General features: G+C 49.1%; 1 long non-coding RNA gene across 10 annotated transcripts in view; it reads right to left on the bottom strand.

The window, feature by feature from the left end:
• LOC119623507 (uncharacterized) overlaps positions 1-22,136 on the bottom strand; it is a 103,709-nt gene that overhangs the window by 59,800 nt on the left and 21,773 nt on the right. For 6 of the 10 annotated variants that reach the window (XR_012092450.1, XR_012092448.1, XR_012092449.1 and 3 more), the window contains exon 6: positions 499-583. The exons of the other annotated variants lie outside the window; for them this stretch is intronic. This is a non-coding gene — a long non-coding RNA (uncharacterized lncRNA). The remainder of the gene's footprint in view (positions 1-498; positions 584-22,136) is intronic. 10 annotated transcript variants of the gene reach the window in all.

Genomic DNA, 22,136 nt, shown 5'->3' with positions numbered 1-22,136 from the left:
CACCTGAAGCTGGGACACTAGAAATCCATTCCCAGACTCCAGGGCGCAAGAATTCCCACTTCTGGAAACAGCCTGGAATGCAGACCTGTAGCAGAGAATTCTTTCCTGCCCACCCTAACCGTCCTCTGTGGAAGGCAACAGTCAAAGACAAGTCCACCCCCCTAGGCACAACTGCACCACAAAGAACCATTTCAAGGTGGGAGGTGATTGATCAGTGGGAACAGGCAGTTTAGCTAATCACTTATAAGGCACAGAACGGGGGTTTGAAGGCCTGTGTCTGGCCTTGTCCTCGGTAAATGATCATCTGCAAGTCAGCCTAAACCACATGGGAAGGGGCTTCTTGCAGTAAAAGTGCGGGCGCAGTTGTGGGGAGGGGGAATGTCTTAACCACCACTGTTTTACAGGATCACAGGGCTCAGGAAATGTTCAGTATTATCACACACCAAGGTTTTTACAGTCTGAAGAAAACTACAGTCCTAAGGTGTCAGTTCTCAATACCTCAAGTTCCTCCTGCTAAGATTTCCCAGAGGGTCTCCACTTCTTGCACCGAACTACAACTTGCACAGGCACCTGCGTCTTCCTCCTGCAGCAAATACAGATGAGAAGCTGTGGCTCTGCTGCAGTAATGATGCCATGTAGCCCTAACACCACAGCAGAGCAATGGCTCTGGCCTGAATGTCCCCAAAACCTCATGCTGAAACCATCTCCGGTGGGATACATTAAGAGATGGGGACTTTGGGAGGTCCTGCTCTCAGGACTGGGGTTGGTATCCTTGTTGGAGGTCTGGAGGAGCCCTCCTGCTCCACCACCATGTGAGTCCCGACGAGACGTCTGCTGCCACGCAAGACCCGGTGAGATGCTGCCGTCTGTAAGCCACAGGCCCCGGGACACCAGATGTGCAGGTGCCTTGACCTTGGACTGCCTTGACCTTGGACTTTTCAGCCTCCAGAGCTGTGAGCAATAAATGTTTCTTTACAAATCACCCAATCGACAGCAACCGGACAGAGAGACAGTAATGTCACAACATGAGTCACTTTCTCAGTGGGCCAGAGGCCTTCCCATGAGCCACCACTGTGAAACAAGAACTCCCTGGAGGATGCAAAGGGGTTCACAAGGAATTCTACCCAGCATCAGGGTGTCTATCCTTTCTTGCGGGAAGATAGCTGAGCCATGGCAGGAAACTACGGGGTGGGTGGGGCTGGACAGTAATGTGTCACCTGCTTACCTAAGCCTCAGTCTCCTGCCTCTCATCATGACAGCGGGGGTAACACCACCCTCACCTGAGCTGTTGGGGGAGGTAAGAGTGCTGGGTGATTAACAATTGTTAGTTCCACAGAAATTAGGCAAAGAATCCACCCCTATGTCTTATAAAACCAAACCAGCCCAGGAATTCCACATCACTACTAATTTGCATGGGAAAATGCTGGATTCTCATAAGTTCTGGCATGTCATTTGTATTAATAAAGTTTGCAGAGTTTGCATATACTAAGTATATAAAACAGGAAAATAAATCATGCAATTTGGAGGCTGAAGCAGGAGAATCACTTGAGCACAGGTGGCGGAGGTTGCAGTGAGCTAAGGCCGCACCACTGTACTCCAGTCTGGGTGACAAAACGAGACTCCATCTCAAAAAAAAAAAAAAAGATTTTGCTGCTTCATACTAGTAAAGTGGGCAGATTCTACATGCCCACTCTTCTTCAAAGGTCGCCTAACACTGACTCAGGAACTCTGGCCCTGATGTGCTTGGAGTTTTAATGCTAACAGTGTTAAAGACCACTCCCCCAGGAGCTCTGAACAAGTACTCCAGGTATACACTGAACAAGACCACACACTCTCTGACCGAAATCTAACTTCACAGACCCAAACTACAGAACCACAGAAGACACTGCTTCTGTTCAACTTTTTGTTCTGCCATCGTTTGTGTCCATTATTTCCTACAAACCATCTCATTAGAATTTATGGCACACAAAAGGCCGATACAACAGGGTTACCTTTCAAAGGTTTGGAGGTGAAGAACAGATACAATGCATTAACTTCCTATTGCTGCTGCAACAAATTACCACAAATGCAAACCTCCTCTCAGCCCAGGAATTCAGGAGTCCCAGGGCTGAAGTCAAGGGGTCAGTAGGTTGTGTTCCTGCCTGGAGTCTCCCAATTCATAGAGGCCACCATGCAGCTTGGCTCACAGCCCAACACCGCTTCTCCCACTGCCCCGGCCTCAGCCCTGCACCCCTCAGGCCCCTGCCCCACCCTTGGCCCCATGCCCCTCTGGCCCCCACCCCATACCCGCCCTCACCCCACAGCCCTCTGGCCTCTATCTCATCCTCAGGTCTCCTCCTCTGAGATGGACGACTGGACCCTAGACGGAGGGATGAACATTCTGAACAGAATCAACGTAACTCAACATTTGAGTTGGAGAGGCCAAGCAATAAGACTTTCAAAAAAGCAACAACAAAGTATGTACCGTGCCTGTAGTTCACAGCTGAGCGTGGCGTCATGAGTACGAGCGTGCGGCCACACACCAGGCCCAAGTATAAGATCAAATATAAGGAGCTTTCCACTGTGGTATTTAACTAGATCTTATTACAAAATAGACTCCTGATTGCAGTTTTTATCCAAAGTTCTCTGTAATTAAAGAAATTAATTTTTCCCTAAAAGACATTTCTCTATCTATTATCCCATATAAACTAAATGGGCATATTAAAGAAAAAAGACAAATGTTTGATTTAGGGGTTTGCCTACGACTTGGATAAGCATGATTTTCTTCTGGCCAAGCAGGGAGCAGCTGGACCAGACTGGAGGGAAGGAAAAACAAATTTCCACTCTGACCTCAGTTGGGCACCAGAGTCTTCCCTGTCAGAATGTGGGTGTGGTGCTTCCCACACACCAGCCTCTGATGAAACTCAGCCCAAGGGTGTGGGAAAAGGCCATCTACTTCTGAAAAATCTATAAAGTGCAGACACATCAAAAGCTTCAGAAGACTGTAAAACACCAAGGAGACCACTACACCCTTGGAGTTTACAGAAAATGGTCAACATCACACGTGTCTGAGGTCCGGGGTCAGCTCCCAGCTGCCGCGACGCCGTGAACGCAGCCCTGGCTTCCCCTCTGATGCAGAGAGCTGGTCACTCCGCCGGCAGCACTCAGAGCTCAGAACATTCTAGATGAAAGCAACGTGTTCCTTTCAAATTGGGGAACTGGTGCAGCACAACTGAAGCTCTACGACTATGTCAACTACTGGGTTTCGGGGTAGCATTAGGAAATCGTGAGAATCCAAATCTCAATTTCATACAGATTCCAGATTCACTGCAGGTTCCAGAATTTCCTGAAACATTCTTCCAATTTATCACTCAGGATTCCCTTGCCAAAGCTAATAAAGTCTAAATTCCTTACGGAAAAGCCACCATAAGCACCACCACAAATAAGATCAACTGATGCCCGCCCTTTGCACCAAACATATAAACTGTGACTCACACAAGACTGTGCTGGAGGCAGCTCTCAGCTGAAGCCGAATCCGTGAGACTTCATTATCCCATTTTGGATCGAGTGTGAAGACTGTTAGCAAACCAGGGCCCCAGTGTGTAGCAGAGAACAGATCCTCTGACGCCTGCCTGAACATTTCCTTCCCACTTGTCTTGGATACTGAACACCCTCAGAGCTATTGAGTCACCCACATTTGCAGGTCATTTATCCAGCCACCAGGATAACATAATTATGCAATAAAAATGCCTTCTCAGGGCTTCGTCATACTCAACAAGGCAGCTCAGAAGGCTAGGTAAGCCCAACAAAGGGGAAAGCGTCCCTCAAATAGACAAAGACCAAGGAAAACCGTGCAGAGGCTCTTTCAAGAGAGAGCAGAGACAGAGCCTGCTGTAGCCTTTCAGGCCCTGATGGCCGCAGCCCTGCATTAGGTGGCACCATTTCCACGGATACATCCTGCTGGGCCCATTTGAAAAGTCCCGCTGGCGAGAAACTCACCCCCACTTCCAGCTCCTGCAAGACCTGCTACAGCCCCACTCCACCCTGGGGGCCGACTGTGCAAGTTTTCCTGGCGAGACCCCTCAGAGCTTGCACAGCGTCTGAGACTGGGAAGCACCCAGGATCCAGAAACGCACAAACCCATTCTCCTCGTGCTGCTTTCTGGGTTCCAAGTTGTCTTCAGAACGAGTCCTGCATAAACCCCAGGCTGGGGAGCCAGCCACGGCCCTGCAGCACCCAGTTCATGTGCTCCACCCACCCCACAGAGGACCACGGAGGCCCCAACACTCTCTGCCCGGGGCAAGACACCAGAAACAGCCACAGTTCAGGGTTCTGCCACCCACCCGGCTGCCCTAATTACCTACTGTGATCTGAAGTCTCATTGGTTGGGTAGGTGATCCCACAGCTCCGCAGCCCTAATTACCTGCTGTGATCTGAAATTGCATTGGTTGGGAAGGGGATCTCACTGCTCAAGCACTCCCTGCTGCCTCCTTGCAAACAACATAAAAAATCCAAAACCCCTCCTGAAGAACGTTTACTATAACCTCAAAACAAGACCAATCCTGAGGCCAGGGAAGATACACACACACATCTGACAGCTGGTGGACATCAGTGACCGACGCCACAGCTTCCATGTGTCGTGTGAAGTGGGAGGCCTGTCACGGTGACTCAGGCTGGGGTCTGAATAGTGGTCTTCCAAGCAACTAGGCAACCACGACGCACACCCCAAAACCCAAGTCCCCACACTCATGTACCTGGAAGAAATGCTGCGTGGCCATCGACACCAGTTGTGAACCAAGACCGATCTGTGTCCTGTGGTTCTCACAATGTCCGTACACGTCTGGGCCCAGCACAGGCCTGCACGGCACTCTGCTCGCCTCCAGTGGGGCTCTCTCCTGCCAAGGGGGATGGCCCTGAAGTCCGTTGAGATTTCCAAAGCTCTACAAAGTCGTGCTTCCTCCTGCTTGTTCAGGAGACCTAAAGCCCTGAAGACACCAGTGAGAATTGACCTAGTCTCTTAAGGCAGCTCAAACACCTAAACACAGGAACGCTGGACCTCTCTGCCCTCGGGAGCAGCCAATAACCCACTGGGCTAAGCAGAAGACACAGATGTCACATCCAGAAGCCAGTGGCACTCACGTTTGCATTCCAGGAGCCACCCTTGTGAGTCCCTTCAAGGCTTCCAAGTCCCACTTGATTGTTTTCATCGTATCTCTGTAACATCAGAGACATTATATCTCATGGTATCTATGAGATCCTCTCTACTTTTATGAGCATATATGCTCCCTGACTTACCATGGGATGAAACTGTTCCTATAAACCCAGTGTAAGCTGAAAATATCCTAAATAGAAAGTGCATTTGACATAATAGTTTCAACTTACAATGGGTTCATCCAGAGGCAGCCCATCTCGGGCCGAACAATGCACTGAGTGTGACTAGTTCACACCATCACAAGGTTGAAAAAAAAATCACAAATGTAACCATTTTGAGACAGGGACCATCTGTATTGGGGCTCCTGTCTTCAGAGACAACAGAAACCTCTTCTTAGACAAGAATCACAATTTATAATCCTCAAAATGTTAAACTTAGTTTAACAATCTACAGGTTCAAACAAAGCCAAAGTAGGCCCACAAGACCGTTTGTGTCATTCGCTAAGATACACGACTCTGTCATAACCCTCACCACAGCCCCTCAGGGTGTGTCCCAGAGGCAGGCGAGGTTTGTAGCTACGGACACTAATGAAACCAAAATCAGAGTACGCAGGTGCAGTCAAGTCATATGACTTCTCCACTAGCATATGCACAAATGTTTATCAGCAAATCTGATCTTTGCTTTACCTCCCTCCCATGACCTAAAAAGGAGTCCACCACACACACACACACACACACACCCCACTTCAAAAACATAATTCATACTTGCATTCAATTCTGGGCATTTGGAATAGACCTAATGGGTGATTAAACCTCTCCTCCAACCCATTGCTTAGTCTTCTTAGAGGATGAAGGATTTTGCATAACACAAGTCAGCATATAAAAGATCTTGTATAGAAATAGACTTTCAAGTGGTCCTCATTATAGTGATTCAACTAATATATAAAGGACCCAACACACAGCACAATGCCTATTAGAAGAATGATTAATTTGTTCCCCTAAAAATCCTAATATCTACACAGAAAAAATACCCTATACACATTTTATCATTCTTTACCAGTATAGTCATACAAAGGAGTATCACAAAAGCAAAACAACAGATTTGGTTTGACTCGCAGTTCTAAATTTAATATAAAATTGCTAAAACCACCAAGACAAACATGACTATGAAATATTTAACGATCTTCACCTAAATTCAAGTCACCATTCAACCACCAATACCTCTGCTCTCCTTACAGGAACTTTCCAAAAGTAAATTCTGGAATTAACAAGACAAATTTTTCTGGTGATAGAAATTAGGAAGAAATTGGTTGAAGGCGGTTCCTTGGCTGTCAAACTTTTTCTCAATAATATTTTGTAAAATAAAAACATCAAACAGATATTTACATTAACTTACAATCTATCAAGCAATACTGGAGCAAGCTTTAAATATCAGCCACATTCTGTTAGGGCTGACTAACATTAAATCAGCATCAGTCTCATGTCTTGCAGCATCCACAGCTCATCTTCTCAAAACCGCTTAAGATTTCATAATTAACTCAATTAAACAATATAAGTCATCTCCTTGATCTTTGACATGAAGGGGTCATTTTCCCCCAAAATAGTACCTCTTTCCTTGACATGATTTAATCTGTGGTTAGAGTATTTAACAGGATTTCTTTCCTTCTTAGAAAATAAAATATACACCTTTCCAATATGAAAAACACTAACCGATAATGCTATAGCTTAACTAGGTCAAAAGTGTTTTTTTGTTTTTTTTTTTAAAGTTAAAAAAAAGAACCTAACTGCATCTTTGGACCTTATATGAGGTAGTGTCCAGGGTCACTGGCACCCCCACTTGGCCAGTGCAGCTGGGTACCAATTAAAGACAGAAACCTAAGCGTTCACTCAAAGCCCCTTCCCAGCTGTTCATCCTAGTAGAAGCCATGGGCACAAAGGAATGCGGCATTCTACGGAGGGCTTTGGGGAATGGCTGCTTGAGAACATCAAAGTGGCTCACGTCCCCCGAGTATACTCACGTCCCCCCTGTATAAAGCCAGTGACTGCTCTCAGCTTCAATGCAGCACCATCCACAGCAGACAACGTCCGGAATCACCTGAGTGCCCGTCAATAGGGGATGAAGGGAACGTGGCCTGAACATACAAAGGAGCAATACTCCACCACACAGCTGAGATCCTTGTCATCCAAGACAGGATGGATGGAGCTGGAGGACATTCCGTTAAGCAAACGAGCCAAGCAAAGAAACGGAGCATGTTCTCACTCATAAGCAGGAGCTGAGAGCAGATCTCACGGAGGCCAAGAGTAGGTGGTCAACAGGGCCCAGCAGAGCCCACTCATAAGCAGGATGGGCAGAGGCTCGTAACGGGCACAAACACACAGCCTAATGGGAGCACAAGACCTACTATTGATAAATCAGCAGGGGGATGGCAGCGGGTCATCTACTGTGTGTTTCAAAACAGCTAGGAGAGAATAACTTGAACATTGCGAGCACAAGGAAAAGAAAATACTTAAAGTGAAAGACACCGCAAGTACCCAGATTTCATCAATATAGGGATGAATAAGATATCACATGCACTGTGAAAATATGTACATATATTATGTATCAACAAAAATAAAAAGCAATGACAGAACCATTTGCAAAGCACGTGCAGGAGAAGAATGGGAAGCCTGACATGGTGTGGCTGTGTGTCCCCACCCAAATCTCATGCTGAACTCTAACCCTCTGTTGGAGGTGAGCCCTGGTGGGAGGTGACTGACTCATGGTGGTGGTTTCTAATGGTTTAGCACAATCCCCCAAGTGCTGTCCTCATGATAGTTCTGAGATCTGGTTGTTTGGAGGTGCATGGCACCTTCCCCTTCACTCTCTCCCCTTTCAGCCATGTGAAGATATGCTGGCCTCCCCTTCACCTTCCACTCTAAGTTTCCCCAGATGTAGAAGCCTGTACAGCCCACAGAACTGTATGCCGATTAAACCTTTTTTTCCTTATGACCCAGCCTCAGGTGGTTCTTTATAGCAGTGGAAGAACAGTACAGTCCTCAGGACCAGCAATGTTTTCCTTCCACCCAGCGGCCAACAAGGTCCCACACCCTAGCTGGTTTTCCAAAGCCTTTGCCAGAATGCTGAGGCTGTCTTGGGGATACTAACTTTCTCCATCTCTGGCAAACCAGATGGGGAATCCTATTTGCCTCTTACCACCTTTCTCAGAGAAACCCCACCTCTGAAACGGCCTCCTTCAGCAGCAGCAAAGCTGAGTATTCCTTGCAATTCCCTTCTTCTGAACAAGTAAACATCTTAAGCTTGTCTTTCCATCTTCCCAGCTCATTGAAAAAAATATCTTATGCTTTCTATTTTCCAAACACACACACAAGGAAGAGAAGTGCCGTGAGGGCAGGGGCTCTTGCTTTCCTGGATCTGAGCCTGGCCCTCAAACACTAGCCGGATTCATACTGACGTGATATCCAAAAGCAGAAATGCAAATATCCACATGACTTCAAATACCTTAAGGATCTAACAGGCCGAGTGGCCCATGTAACTATGGTTTGTGCTGGGCCATTCAACTGGTGTCCAAATCCCTGTCCAAGTGAGCTCTTTAATTTTGGGACTTTTCAGACAGTTGTTTTGTTGTTGTTGTTGTTCTATTTTGTTTTTATTAAAGGGATCTATTACAGTTACAATCAAGAATATCACAGGCCGAGTGTGGTGGCTCATGCCTGTAATCCCAGCACTTTGGGAGGGCAAGGTGAGCGAATCACCTAAGGTCAGGAGTTCAAGACCAGCCTGGCCAACATGTTGAAACTCCATCTCTACTAATACAAAAATGAACCAGCCATGGTGGCAGGCACTTATAATCCCAGCTACTCAGGAGGCTGAGGCAGGAGAATGGCGTGAACCAGGAGGTGAGGCTGCAGTGAGCCAAGATCACACCACTGCATTCCAGCCTGGGCAACACAACAAGACTGTCTCCAAAAAATAAAAATACACCAATACGCCCAGATAGTTCTTCACCAATGTCAGATACATCAGTTTAAAGAAAAATAATATGAAAGCATGTTTTTAAATTTCAGTGTTGAATTTAACCATATCTTTTAAGAAGATACGAAGATAGAGGTTCCCCAAGGATCGGGGGAGAAAAAAGCAGTTAAGAAAATGTTAAAACTTCAGGAGAAAAACAAGCATGGGGTAAGATCTCAAGGCAAAACTTTTTCTTTGCACTTTGATTTCAAAAGAACAGAGATGCCCAAAATATGAACTCTCCCATCTGCATTTTATATTAATCTATGTCCTTTGAAAGACTGGAGATGGGATCCCAGGTTCCAAAGTGCCCGACCAGGGCTCACATCAGGCCGATTCCTCTACGTCCTTTGAAAGGCTGGAGATGGGATCCCAGATTCCAAAGTGCCTGGTCACGGCTCACATCAGGAGGCATCTTTCACAGTCATTTACTCCCCTGACTGTGCCTAGAGAGCTGTGGCCAAATTTACACAAAAAGGTCCTAATTTACACACGTTCATCACTTTGAGCAGAGTCTCAACAAATGAGACAAATATTGACACTCCACAGAAGCAAGTATTCTCTTCCGAAAAGTGAAGTGTGAGGTTCCCATGAGCCAGGCAGCTTGGTTACAGAAAGCACTGGCTGACTTCCTGGTTTAATGTTAAATGCATTTAAAATGTTAAGTGATCCGGCCCCCCTTCCAGTGGGTGTGTACGTTGAACTGGCTGCAGTAGTGATGCACAGACCACGTGGTTTTACTTCAAGCAGAGCACCCCAACCCAGGAAGTGGCCAAAAGACGGCATCGAGGTCTAGGACAGTTCTAAGGAGCGCTGCAGGCTGACTGCCTCGTCTGCAAATAGTCTCTCATTTCAGAGGAAATCACTGAACAGAGTTCGCAACACGTGAAATTTAAAAATTCATGTTTCTAATTTCACCCCATTAGAACTCTTGAAGAGGCCGGGGCGCGGTGGCTCAAGCCTGTAATCCCAGCACTATGGGAGGCTGAGACGGGCGGATCAAGAGGTCAGGAGATCGAGACCATCCTGGCTAACACGGTGAAACCCCGTCTCTACTAAAAAATACAAAAAACTAGCTGGGCGAGGTGGCCGGCGCCTGTAGTCCCAGCTACTTGGGAGGCAGAGGCAGGAGAATGGCGTGAACCCAGTAGGCGGAGCTTGCAGTGAGCTGAGATCCGGCCACTGCACTCCAGCTTGGGCGACAGAGAGACTCCGTCTCAAAAAAAAAAAAAAAAAAAACTCTTGAACAGATGTGCACCTGCTCCAAGTCAATGAGAGGACACTCGGATAGTCCCACACAGGTCCTCGGCCTCCGCCTCCCACCTAGAGAACATCAGCTCAAGCTGATCACAGTGCAGTGCGATTTTCTATAGTATGCACGCCTGCATCTGAGCTGAGATGTGAATGTCTGGAATGTGCCTGCCAGGCCCAGGAGGAACTGCAGCAGCTGTAGGGACATAACCTGCTAAGGAATCCGATTTGGAGGGAACTTGAGGCAACTAAAACTAGTTCCACTGGTTTTTCTTGGCAAGGCTTGACCAGGCAAACTGTTATCACTGTTGCTAATTCATGGTAATTGGGATGGGGACTTAACAGTAAGTATTTAGAGCAATTATAGAATTTGCTACTCAATTACAATGGCACAGATTCCTGAGAATGGAAGAACTGTTGTCCAGGAATAGAGTTCAACAGGTCCTCCACATGCCCCGGAAAACACGGCATTTCCATGCACCCCTGCTTTGGTCCCTGGTCACCTGATCTCGGCCATTTGATGGCATCACTCCCCACAGCTGGAAACACCTGACCTCTTGTCACCCTCCCATCTGCCCTGCCTTCCTCCAGCCCGGGATATTCAGGGATGCCCACATACAGGACCAAGAAACCAGGGTTATCCTAAACCAGTGCCTGCATTCAAAGTCCTCCATGGCACGACAATCACCAACGGCCAATACTCCCAGAACCTTCCACTTCAAAACGGGAGCACATCTGGATTCAAGCTGACAACGCTGCATTCTCTTTGCATTGTACACATGGAGGCATGTCAGGTTCCACCGAAAGGTATCAGGTTTCACGCTGGTCAGGAGTCCAAACCTAGTCACTCTGCATGATCTCAATTCACCATCCACAGAGAAGCCTGCAGTTTTCCTCTGGTGCACGGTGAGGATGGTGGATGCATTTCCTCTGAAAACTTGGAGACGGGATCCTGGCCAAGGAGGCCAGTCACCCCAGCCCCTGCAAGGCCCAGACGTGCCCCTCTGCTGTCTGCACACAGTACCCAAGTCTAGCAGCGCTGACTCTGTGGTGGGATAGTTCTGGGTCTGCAGAGGACGCGGGACACAGGAACCATGCAGCCTGGCTGTAGCTAGAGGCCTAAAGGATCCCCACGAGGCTCTCCAGCCAAGGTGTTATCACCACAGGCAGAGCCATTCAAGAGAACTGCCAGCCGAACTGGAAACGTCCCAATCTGCTGAGCCAACACAGAAAGACAACAGCCACCTACAGCTGCTAAGCCCGGAAACGTGGCCACTGGGCCTGAAGGGCTGAATCCGGAATTTAATCTGTGAAGTTCTTTCCAAATGTGTTTGGCTATGTAATCAAATCTTTATTCTAATTAAACTTAAAAGAGCCTCTGGCTATGGGCTCCCTTGTCCGGCATCACAGCTCCAGGGAGTAAGAATGGGAAGGAGAGGCCCAGAGCTTCTCTGCATTCTCCACCCTAATTCAACACATCATCATAAGGAAAGGCACTCCAGCAGCAGAGGTGTGCATGGGAAGAACTGGGTTGGCCCTGACACAAGCATGACCCCCATGACATCACAGCTGCCTCAGCCAACAGGCAAGACAATGATGCCCACCTGGCAGGCCACCGGATGTGATGATGCACCCCCAAGCCCTAGTCCCACAGCAGCCAGAGACCACCCGCTGCTCATCCCGGGTGAAACGGGCAGAGCTACCTGAGCCCTCTAAAGCAGGAAGAATTAAGGAGGCGATTCCCACGACACACGTGATACTCCTTGGAGACGGACACAGGCTTCGCTGTGAAAGTGCAGAGGACGGTAGAGTCCCTAGGCGGGCTGCTTCTTCCAACGATCGGGAAGAAACCAGATCCATTTCCTTGTAGGAGAATCTGTACCGTGATTAGACAGAAGATGGCTGATGTTATCAAATCATCAAGCACCTCACGGCTGCTTCTCCAAGGAAGGCCTGGATACTTGCAGCCACCCGCGTAGGGGCCGCAGTGTTTACAATGGAGATACGGGTGACTGAGGTCTGGCTTCCTCAGGGAAGCTAAATTTGAACTTTCACCACTGAGGAATCGGTCATTTACAGTCACTCACCCTCAATGCAGAAGAGGGCTCAAGACACTGCACCAGACTTCAACACTCAGGGTTAGGGTCAGGGTCAAATTCACAAGTTTTACAAAATGTATTTCCTTGGGATGCCAGAAGAGATGCAGCTTCACACCCCCCCACCTCCATGGTTTGCTTAGCCCCTTCACCAGTGGATCTCACCAACAGATGACACATCCACGCCTCATCCATGGCAGCACAGAAAACCACTTGGAAGACAGCCACTCCCACCAAGCTTCCTGACTTTGGTGTTTAAAATCTGCATCATTTAAAATCTGCATCTCATACGTGAGATTACACTTCTCCGAACAGACATTGCGACTGTCATTTCACCCTAAAGAGCTTTAGGAAATGACACGCGGTCCAGACGCCAGAGGTCGCCGGCCGCCTTACTCTAGCCTAATTCCTTTGTGCCTGTATGGAGGCTTCACAGATACAGCCCATTAATGACCGTATGAGAAGCTCAGGGCATAGACGAACTCAGTGCTGAATTTTTTTCCATTTATCACCCTTTTGTTTTGTCCAGAAGACAGCTGAGAAAGGCGGGAGCAGATCATCTCCTCGAGTGTAATGACTCTAGCCACTTCTCTTCACCCCAGGTCACCACTCAGTCAACACGCTTTTGAGAAACCAAAGCAATTCTGTTCCCTTCACTCTGGGTTCCAAGCACTAAATTCCTCCATTTTATCAATTAGATTATCAAGCAGTCGTTTGTAATCTGGACTGCAATCTGATACGAAATTTAAAGCTAATAAGTTGTGGTAATAGCTCCTATTTACATTATAGATAAGGCATGAATGAAAACTTTAATCTGTTCATAGGATCAACTTTGTCAACAAACCAATTATTCAAGCAATGATTGTCTTCAGTTAGATGCAAATTACTTTGCTCATAAAAGATTTTCCAGTAGGAATTTTTAAATCCATGGTCTGTCTTTTCTGAGCCTGTCTCTGCACTTTCCCCTGAGCGCACAGCAGGACTTCTCAGGGCATCCCATCAGCAGGCCCACTGAAGAGAATAAGCCCGCAGCCCCCAGCCCAGGAATCAAGTCTGAGCCCCAGCAACCCCTCAACCAGCCGAGGCTTCCTCACCAGCACAGCACCCAGGGGTCTTCCAGGTTTAATGCCGTGTGTGTGTGGAAAGTAGAGTGCTGGAAAGACCACAGTGGACATTCTACAAATGCAAATTCCCTCCTGGAACAGCCCAGCAACCTTCTGTACCTTCCCCAAAGTACCCATGCCAGGCAGGCGTAGAATCTAATGGGGTTGCCTAGGAATCAGCATTTAACACTATTCTGATGAATAAGAGAGTTTGAGAGGTCGGTCAGCAAGAGGCTGCCGTGGCCTCCACTCATTTGCAGGCTCGGAAGAGACACAGATTCAGGTAACAGGCCAGACAGGACAGGACAAGGATGGGGAAGTGGAGGGCAAATTCCGTGAACCACCAACCACCCCGCCATCCCCACTGAGACTCCGTGATTTAAAGAGAGACAAAGCCAGGGAGAAAAGATACCCACACCACACGAGGGACTGAGATTTTACCTAAAGCACGCAGCATGTGGCTGAGGGCCAAGGTTGGGCAAGCCAGGAGCACAGAACGGGGTTCACAGGCCCAGAGGTGCCTCCCACACCCACACCCCGTGCAGATCTCCCAAGCACTGCCTGTGTCTCCTGCCTGGTTTATTTCCTCCCCCCCTTCTACTGTGTTGGTTTCTCAGCCACCACCCACCACCACACAACCCTCTCTACAAGCTGGGTGGACTGAAAAGAATGGGGGCGGGTAAGATCTGGGCTCTGGGGCCAACGTCCTGCCTGAGACATTAGTTCCAACCCACCTAGCTGTGATGTGAGACCCCGAGATTTCTCAAATGTGAGATGGGAAGGTAACTGAACCCACTCACCAGGACGGCTGTGCAGACTGAGATTACATATAGCCACACCTCGGCATCCACCACACGTGGGACCCCAGTCGTGTTGCCCCTGATGGGAATCCCTCTATCTATGCCCCTTCTGCTACCAGAGCCAACTGCCAGCAGTAGCTGTGCAGGGTGCATCCTCTATTCCCACTCCACTCACCTCCCATCGCTCCACGCAGTGACCTGCCACGCAGTGGCCACCAGCAAACCCGGCCCCACTGGATAACCGACCACCAGCCCCCCCTCACTTTGGGGCGTCTTCCACTTGCAGTTCCGAAGAAGACTGAGAAACCGCCCTCAAGGGCAGTCACCTGTACCTTATTGCACGTAATGACCTGCCACGCAGGACCACCAGCAAACCCAGCTCCACCATCCAGGCTCCTGTGGATAACCGAACCCCCACCCCCGACCTTGGAGCGTCTTCCACTTGCTGTTCTGAAGGGGGCCGAGAAACCGCTCTCAAGGGCACTCACCTGTTTCTTATTGCACGTAATGGCCTGCCAAGCAGGGCCACCAGCAAACACGATACACCGTCCAGGTTCTGGTGGGTAACTGCCTCCCACCCCGCTTCCTCCTGGGGTGTCTGGGAGGCTCGGAAACTGCCCTCCAAGGGCACTCATCTGTTCCTTATTGCACTAATACCTCATTTACAGAAATCCACTTTGACTTCCAGCACTGCAGGTGTGACAATTTAGGAATCCTGCTTGCAAGCTCCAAGAGCTTGAGGTCACGTCCACCTCACCACCATCCCAGAGACCCAGCACTGTCCCACTGTGTTTAAAATTCCAAAATACTCCTTCAAAATGCTACTGGCATTTGGTTTGCGCATAAAATGCTAAAAGCCTTCAAGTGAAACAAATATCTTCAACAGTTTGATATAATGACATGTGAGTTACACATCTGCCAAATTGTAAAGCCTCATGCATTTATAACATTTTATTTATGGTCAAATGGTTCATTAATATAAATTACGAGAATCTCCAAGAAACGGGTTTTTTTCTGGCATTAGATGACCAAAGGAAAACTGGGTTCTGGCTGGCTTTCAGGCCTGTAGAGGCAGACATATCTGCTGACACAATCAAGCTCCTTCCCACTGATGTGGCCTCATCCCAGGCCCTCACCCGGATGCCCGCAGGCCCCTGGAGGAGCAAGCTGACCTGCCTACATTTCTCAAATGCACAGCTGTTGCTCACACTGCAGATGGAGCTCAAGGCATGAGCAGGCCACCACGCTAAAAATACCACGCAGCGTCCACGCAGGTGACGGTGGTTTTCACTCCATCCCAAAGCCCCATGTATGAGTTTAAAGCCATGACTACTAAATAGGTTTTTAGACCCTCAAGACATACTTTACTTTTATGCAACAAAGTTAAAAGACTATCACTCAGGTATAGGCTCTGAAACTGTAGAATAATTATTTGGAAACAGAGCCTCTGCCAGGTCAGGATAAGCACTTGGGACAACACCCCGTGACCTCGGTCCACACAAACCCATCCAGACCAGAGGCCTCCCGCACTGTAATTTCTGTAAACGAAGTATTACTGCAATAAGGAACAGATGAGTGCCCTTGGAGGGCAGTTTCTGAGCCTCCCAACCACACGGCCACATTAAGGCTGAAACCGTGACACCTCCAGAAACACTGTCCCTCACCGAGGTGTGCCTGGCTTCTCCCTTTTTCCAGAACTTAACAAAACCTGAAAGGACAGGTCTGTGTAGAAAAAAACAAGCTACTTGCCATTCCTCTTCCCAGTTCAGGCTGTAGGAAGCTCATTTCAGCCCTCACTGTGTTCTGACTGTGGCTTGGTTCCCATAAGAAAGTCAGAATCCCAGTCCCTGTCTCCTGGGCGGTGTGGCAGGCATACATACCTTCAGTTACATGAGGAAAGGCGTGGTGAACCCCCTTCCTTCAGTGGAACTGCACAGTTCCCAGAACCCTGATGCCATCCCCTTCACACCACTGTGAACACCTGGAGAGAGCACATTTCAATGCGTGCACCTTTGTGGGCTAGTTTTCTATTTCTCCACTAAATCACCCCAAATTTAGCACCCTAAACACTGACTTATTTTCTCACATTTCTGGAAGCTAGAGTCCAAAACAGTTCCCACCATCTAACGTCGAAGTGACGGCAGGGCTGGCTCTGGGTAAGCGACCGTCTCCTTACCCCCAACAGCCTCTAGAAGCTTCTGCATCCGCTGGTCCATATGGCACCTACTGTCTTCAGGACCCACAGCGGCCCTGACGGCCCCCCAACAGGAAGACGCAGAATGTCAGGAGCCCAGGCTCTAGTGCTAGGGCCAAACCTCCCCACCCTCCCAGTTCCTCAGACACACCTGTGTGAGCTAATATAGATTCCACTTTAACTAGTGTCACCTGTGTAAGGGGTAAGTGCCCAGCTGTGAACTGGTTAACCTCGCCCACACAAACCCCGAGAATAAACTCACAGGCCATGGACCACTCCACAAGCAATAAGTGACCACCTGCTTAGGGACCTCCATGCCCCAGCAGAGCCCTCCGGTACCTCCTTGTGAGCTCAGACTGGCGGCAGGGGTCTGCAGCGCCAGAGGGCCCTGGATAAAAAAGACAGCTCCCATGTCGGGAGGCACCCGCCCGCGGTTGGGTTCCCTGTACTTTAATAGCCCAGGTGGACAAGCCGCGCCGCATGCAACCCCATCACCAGAAGAACGGCTGCACGTGGCGAGTGCACGGGTGGCCACCACTCAGCCCAGCTGTCTGCGATAAGCACATCACCACCGTGACGCCCAATCAGACTCAACTGCTGGAACAGTCCCAGCATCGGCCCCCAAGAACATTCTGGATCACAATTCAGAGTAGTGATTGCGATCAGGGCCACATGTGGCTGAATGTTTTTACAGAAGGACACCACAGCTGGACTGACGTCACAGCTGGATCTGGCTGGACTGAGAGCATTTCCCACTGTACATTCTTACAACACCATTTTATTTGCGCTTTATTAAACTTCTATGGCTTTTTTTCTGCTTATCTACTTTATGGGAGTGTTTCTAGCTCTTATGACTGCGGTGATACTTCAAGCTACAACTATCAATGTGTAAATTAGTTTGGAAGTCGCCTTATTAAACATTTCACAAGCAAGCAGTCAGAGGCAGCTAACCCGGAGGCCTCTTTTCTTCTCTGAGCCAAACCTGCCTTGGACTCAAAGAAAACGGCACATGGAGAGGGGCTGGATCTCCAGCTCCCATTCCTAGGGAGCCTCCTGGGGAGCAGATATGGAGGGAGAAGCCCTGGGTTATGGCACTGTCGTACTAAAGAAAAGTCTATTTGGGTAATGTAAGCACCAGACTTAAGAGATTAAGCAAACCATGAAAAGAAACCACTAACCACAGCTTCTCCAAAACAGAACTAAACTCCCTTTAGTTTGAATTGGAAAAGCAGAAGTGATGATCAGTATACAAAAAAAAAAAAAAAAAAAAAAAAAAAAAAAAAAAAAAAGGAAATGACACAGTATCTGAACACAGGAGAATAATCAAGGGCCACTGTCTCTTCCTGTGTCAGTGGGAGCCTCGCATCTAAGCTGGATTTACAAGGTTGCTACTTTGGACTGAAAGGTATCCTCAACCCTAGTTTGTAAGCAAGTGGAGCAGAATGCTTCAATTATTTCAAGGTTTAGCGGTAAAGGTCTGCAACTCTCACAACCATTTTAATTGGTGTGAATTTTAAAGTGACTCAATCTGTTGGCTGGAGTATCTAACGGCTTAACCACGGGGTCACGTTGGAAAATTTTTCCAATTGCTTTTGTTTTTCCTACTGAAGATGCATTTGAACGTTCTTGTAGTTTGCAGTTGGCTGGTTCTGATGTTTGGTCCTGAGGAGGCCCAAGTATCCGTAGAGGAAGAATCTGAAACCTCAAGCCACTCGAGTGCTGTCTGGGCAGATGGAGACCCCAACCCGAGGGCCACTGATGGACTCAGCATGGGCGCAGGGCCGCCCGACGCAAGGGGCCACGTATTTGCCGGTTACAAAACAACATAAGCACACACCCCCAGGTGTGCACACACGTTCTGTACACATCTGTCCCTATCAACACCAGCACACACCCCCAGGTGTGCACACACGCTCTGTACACGCTCACGTCTGTTCATGCCAACAACAGCACACACCCCGAGGTGTGCACACACGCTCTGTACACATCTGTCCCTGCCAATGCCAGCACACATCCCCAAGGTGTGCACACACATTCCATACGCGCTCACATCTGTCCCTGCCAACGCCAGCATACACCGCCAAGGTATGCACACACGCTCTGTACAACCTCACATCCCTCCCTGCCAATATGAGCACAAATTCCCAGGGGTGCACACAGGCTCTGCACATACTTATGTCTGTCCCTGCAGCCTGAGTCAAACAGTCACAGAGAGGCAGAGGAGGAGGAAGAAGGATGCGATGGGCAGTTAGGTCCTGGGCCGGTTCCCCTCCCTACTTCGGGAGAGACCCCTCATGTGATCCTGCCATCACTCACCCTTCCGCCTCCATCCTCCATCCTCCCACAGGGATCAGGAGGATGCCTACTTCACAGAGCTGTGATGAGCATGAACAGAAGATGGCAGGAGCTCACGCCAAGGTGCTGAGCACGGGGCCTACGGAGTGCTTCTTTCTGCTGTGGCTGACATCATCAAACAAGAGACTGACACAGCTTCTGCAGAGAATGTCACTTGCTAAGAAACTGAAACGTGTGACCTAGGAGCCTGTGAAGGTCTAAGAACAAAACAACAAACCAAATGGTTTTGTTTGCTTTTCAAACACCATAGCCTGTTTTTTCTTTTTTTTCATGCTCCACCTTGGGTATCATTTAGTTTAATTTCAAAGTAAGTCCAATAATTACACAAAATCACAGGACTGAGCATGGAGCATTGTTTCACTTCATGTCCTCCAGCCTTTAGGACACATTAAGGAAAGACATGATTCCAGGATTCCCATTAGAAAGGCTGCCCTGAGGCACCTGTTGCGGCAGCCAAATTGCAGCTGTTGATGCTGCTCTCAAGCTGCTTGGATGAAGCAGAAGATTCCGGAGGTCTCCTCTCTTCTGCCCCTTGTCCAGGAGAGAAGGTGGGGAGATAAAGGTGAGAGAAGATAGGAAGAAGGAGGGGGGAAGGAGGGAGAGAGGAGGGGAGAGGGAGGGAGAGAGGAGGGGAGAGGGAGGGAGAGAGGAGGGGGGAGGGAGGGATAGGGAGAGGGAAGGAGGAGCGGCATGTTCCATCCACCAAGGCAGCTACACTGCAGAGAGAATGGAGGGTGTGTTGCCTCTCAGGACAGCAAGTTCAAGCTGTTTATAATTGTCAGTGTAAACAGTGACCAGCTGAAGACAGGGCTGTCATTGGAGTTGATGTTTTATTTTCATAGTTGATATTGGGGACCTGGACCTAAAGCACCGTGCCTTGCCCTTTTGCCAGATAGGCCTATGCTTCTCTATACTTGAGACTATTTGACTAAATACCCGATATTGACTAGGAATTATGACGTGTAGGATAACCCTTACCACAGTAACGTCAAACTCATATTCTAAATGCAATTTGTTCAGGGACTGGCTTCTAACTCTGGGTGGGAATGTTAAGCTCAGTCCAGTTCAATTCAATAAGCATTTATCAAGAAACTCCTAGACCAAGAGCTCTGTTAGACACTGGGTATGGGGTGATGGGGATATGAAGATGTGGAATTAGAACTCGAGAAGCTCAAATGCTTCCATTTAATTCCCTAATGCAATTACTAAGCTTCAACCTGATGGCTGTAATGTCTAAATTCACTTTTTCTTTATTCCAGTTCTACATAACAAAGCATAAATAATCACAGAGGAATGATTCTGTGTTGGACTATTCAGTGGACAGAGAAGAGCATTCTGACCGGCGTGAGACACTGTCTCCGTTCCCAGGGAGCCTGTGAGGTGGCTGCACAGAGCACACGTGTGAAGATTCAGGAACACGAGCGTCAGGTGATGGGAGGGGCACGGAGGCAGCACCAGACAGATGCCTGCCGAGAGGCCGCTGCAGCCAGGCTGGCCGGGAAGGTCACGGGAGTGGGCGCAGGCATCTCCCTCCAGCCACACTTGGTTTTCATGAGGACGCGTGCAGGGAAGGGGATGACACCGAAATGCTGTGGCTCTGAGGGGAGGAGAGGAGGGACACAGGGCCGATGGCTGGCCCCCACCCCTTCCGTCCCTGCCCCTATGAACGCTGCCAAAATCAGCCCCAACGGGGAGAAATGAGGTGGGTGAAAGAGGTGGACAGACTTGGCTTCCATGGAATTCACAGATTCCAGTCATTAAAAATCCCTTCTGAGTTTTCACCTGGAAAACTTTGCCAATGTACTTAGGGACAAGAGGCGGAAGACGAAGCCAACACAATTGGGCTCAAACTGCCACCCTTCTCCTTCTCTCTTCATCCACCACCCTCCCTGGGCCCCTGAGTGTGAGAACCAGGAGGTGCCCAGCCCAAGGGTGCAGCCCCTAACCAGAGGAGGGAGCCGCACAGCGGGGCCCCCAGCACGTGGATGGCAGGATCTGTGCTATGTCAGTCCCAGGGCCCCAAGCAGAGAAGGCCTGGGGCTCCCAGCTGAAGTTTTGCTGTCTCCTCTCTCACCAAAGTCGAAAAGGACTGAGTGGGACCAAGGCCGCACCTGGCGGCTCCTCGGTGGCTGCCGATGTGGTCCTCAGGCTGCGGGTGAGACCCTCTAGGGAAGCCCAGACAGTGGCAAGAATCACAGCCACGAGTGCTCCAGTTGCCCCAAAACTTAAGCATAGCCTGAGGAAGGCAGCGCCCGCTCAGATCCCGGTGCAGGCTTGTGTGGCACACTGGTGAGGCACACAGCACCAGAACACGGCACTTTAAGTGGCTTTGTGGGGTGTAGGAACACAAAGTGTGGTCTGGAGTGTCTCAGAAGTCACTCCCACCAGCCTGTGGGACCCGGACGGCCCCTTAGGACGTGGCTGGAGTCTCTCCAGGGTGGGCTCCAAAGTCCCAAGGATGAGGTAAGCGTCGGTCTTTCTCTGAGGAAGGCCCCTGACAAGTATCCTGAACATGCAGGTACACAGCTGGCTGACTCATCTGAAGGGACCTGCTGAGCTACGAGCCAGGGACGCCTAGAGAAAACTGCGTGAAACTTTGTGACTACTCACAGGTAGGTAGCTACTGCCTGAGACCCAAAGGTAAATAATTAACCTGAAACTGCATATTATAAAACTTATTTTTAAATGATGGCGCTTAATTGAAAAGACTCCCAAAGAATACTGCATTAGAAAGTGACAGAGTGAAACCGCGAGGCTGACCACAGGAGTCCCTGGAAATTTCACCAAATGTTGTGTCAAAACTGGGAAACAGAAGAACTGCACCTGATGAAACATTCGATTAATCACTCGAGTCCTCCCCACATACGAAGCTATGTAAAAAGTGTTCCCAGAAGGTAAAGTGAGCAGGAGGGCTGTGAACACACAAAGAGAGAGCCACTTCATCCACGGACCACAACAAGAGAAACGCTAATGAGTGCCGACGACACGCTGGAGTCCAGGGCTCTGGGCGCAGCTGTGACGGGGACACTCAGGGTCCCACTGTCCAGATGGGAAACCAGGGTGGAAACACCAGGGAGCCTGTCCCAGGGTGCAGAGCTAGTGAACAGTGGTTCATACTGCGACAATCCCAGCTGCCAGGCTCTGGGGCTCCTCGGGACAGAATCCTGTTGACTTCACTCTGGGGTGCGAGAGGCG

The sequence above is a fragment of the Chlorocebus sabaeus genome, unplaced genomic scaffold, assembly GCF_047675955.1.
Source record: "Chlorocebus sabaeus isolate Y175 unplaced genomic scaffold, mChlSab1.0.hap1 unalloc_scaffold_523, whole genome shotgun sequence".
Taxonomy (NCBI): domain Eukaryota; kingdom Metazoa; phylum Chordata; class Mammalia; order Primates; family Cercopithecidae; genus Chlorocebus; species Chlorocebus sabaeus.
This window is presented reverse-complemented; position numbering and strand designations above follow the sequence as displayed.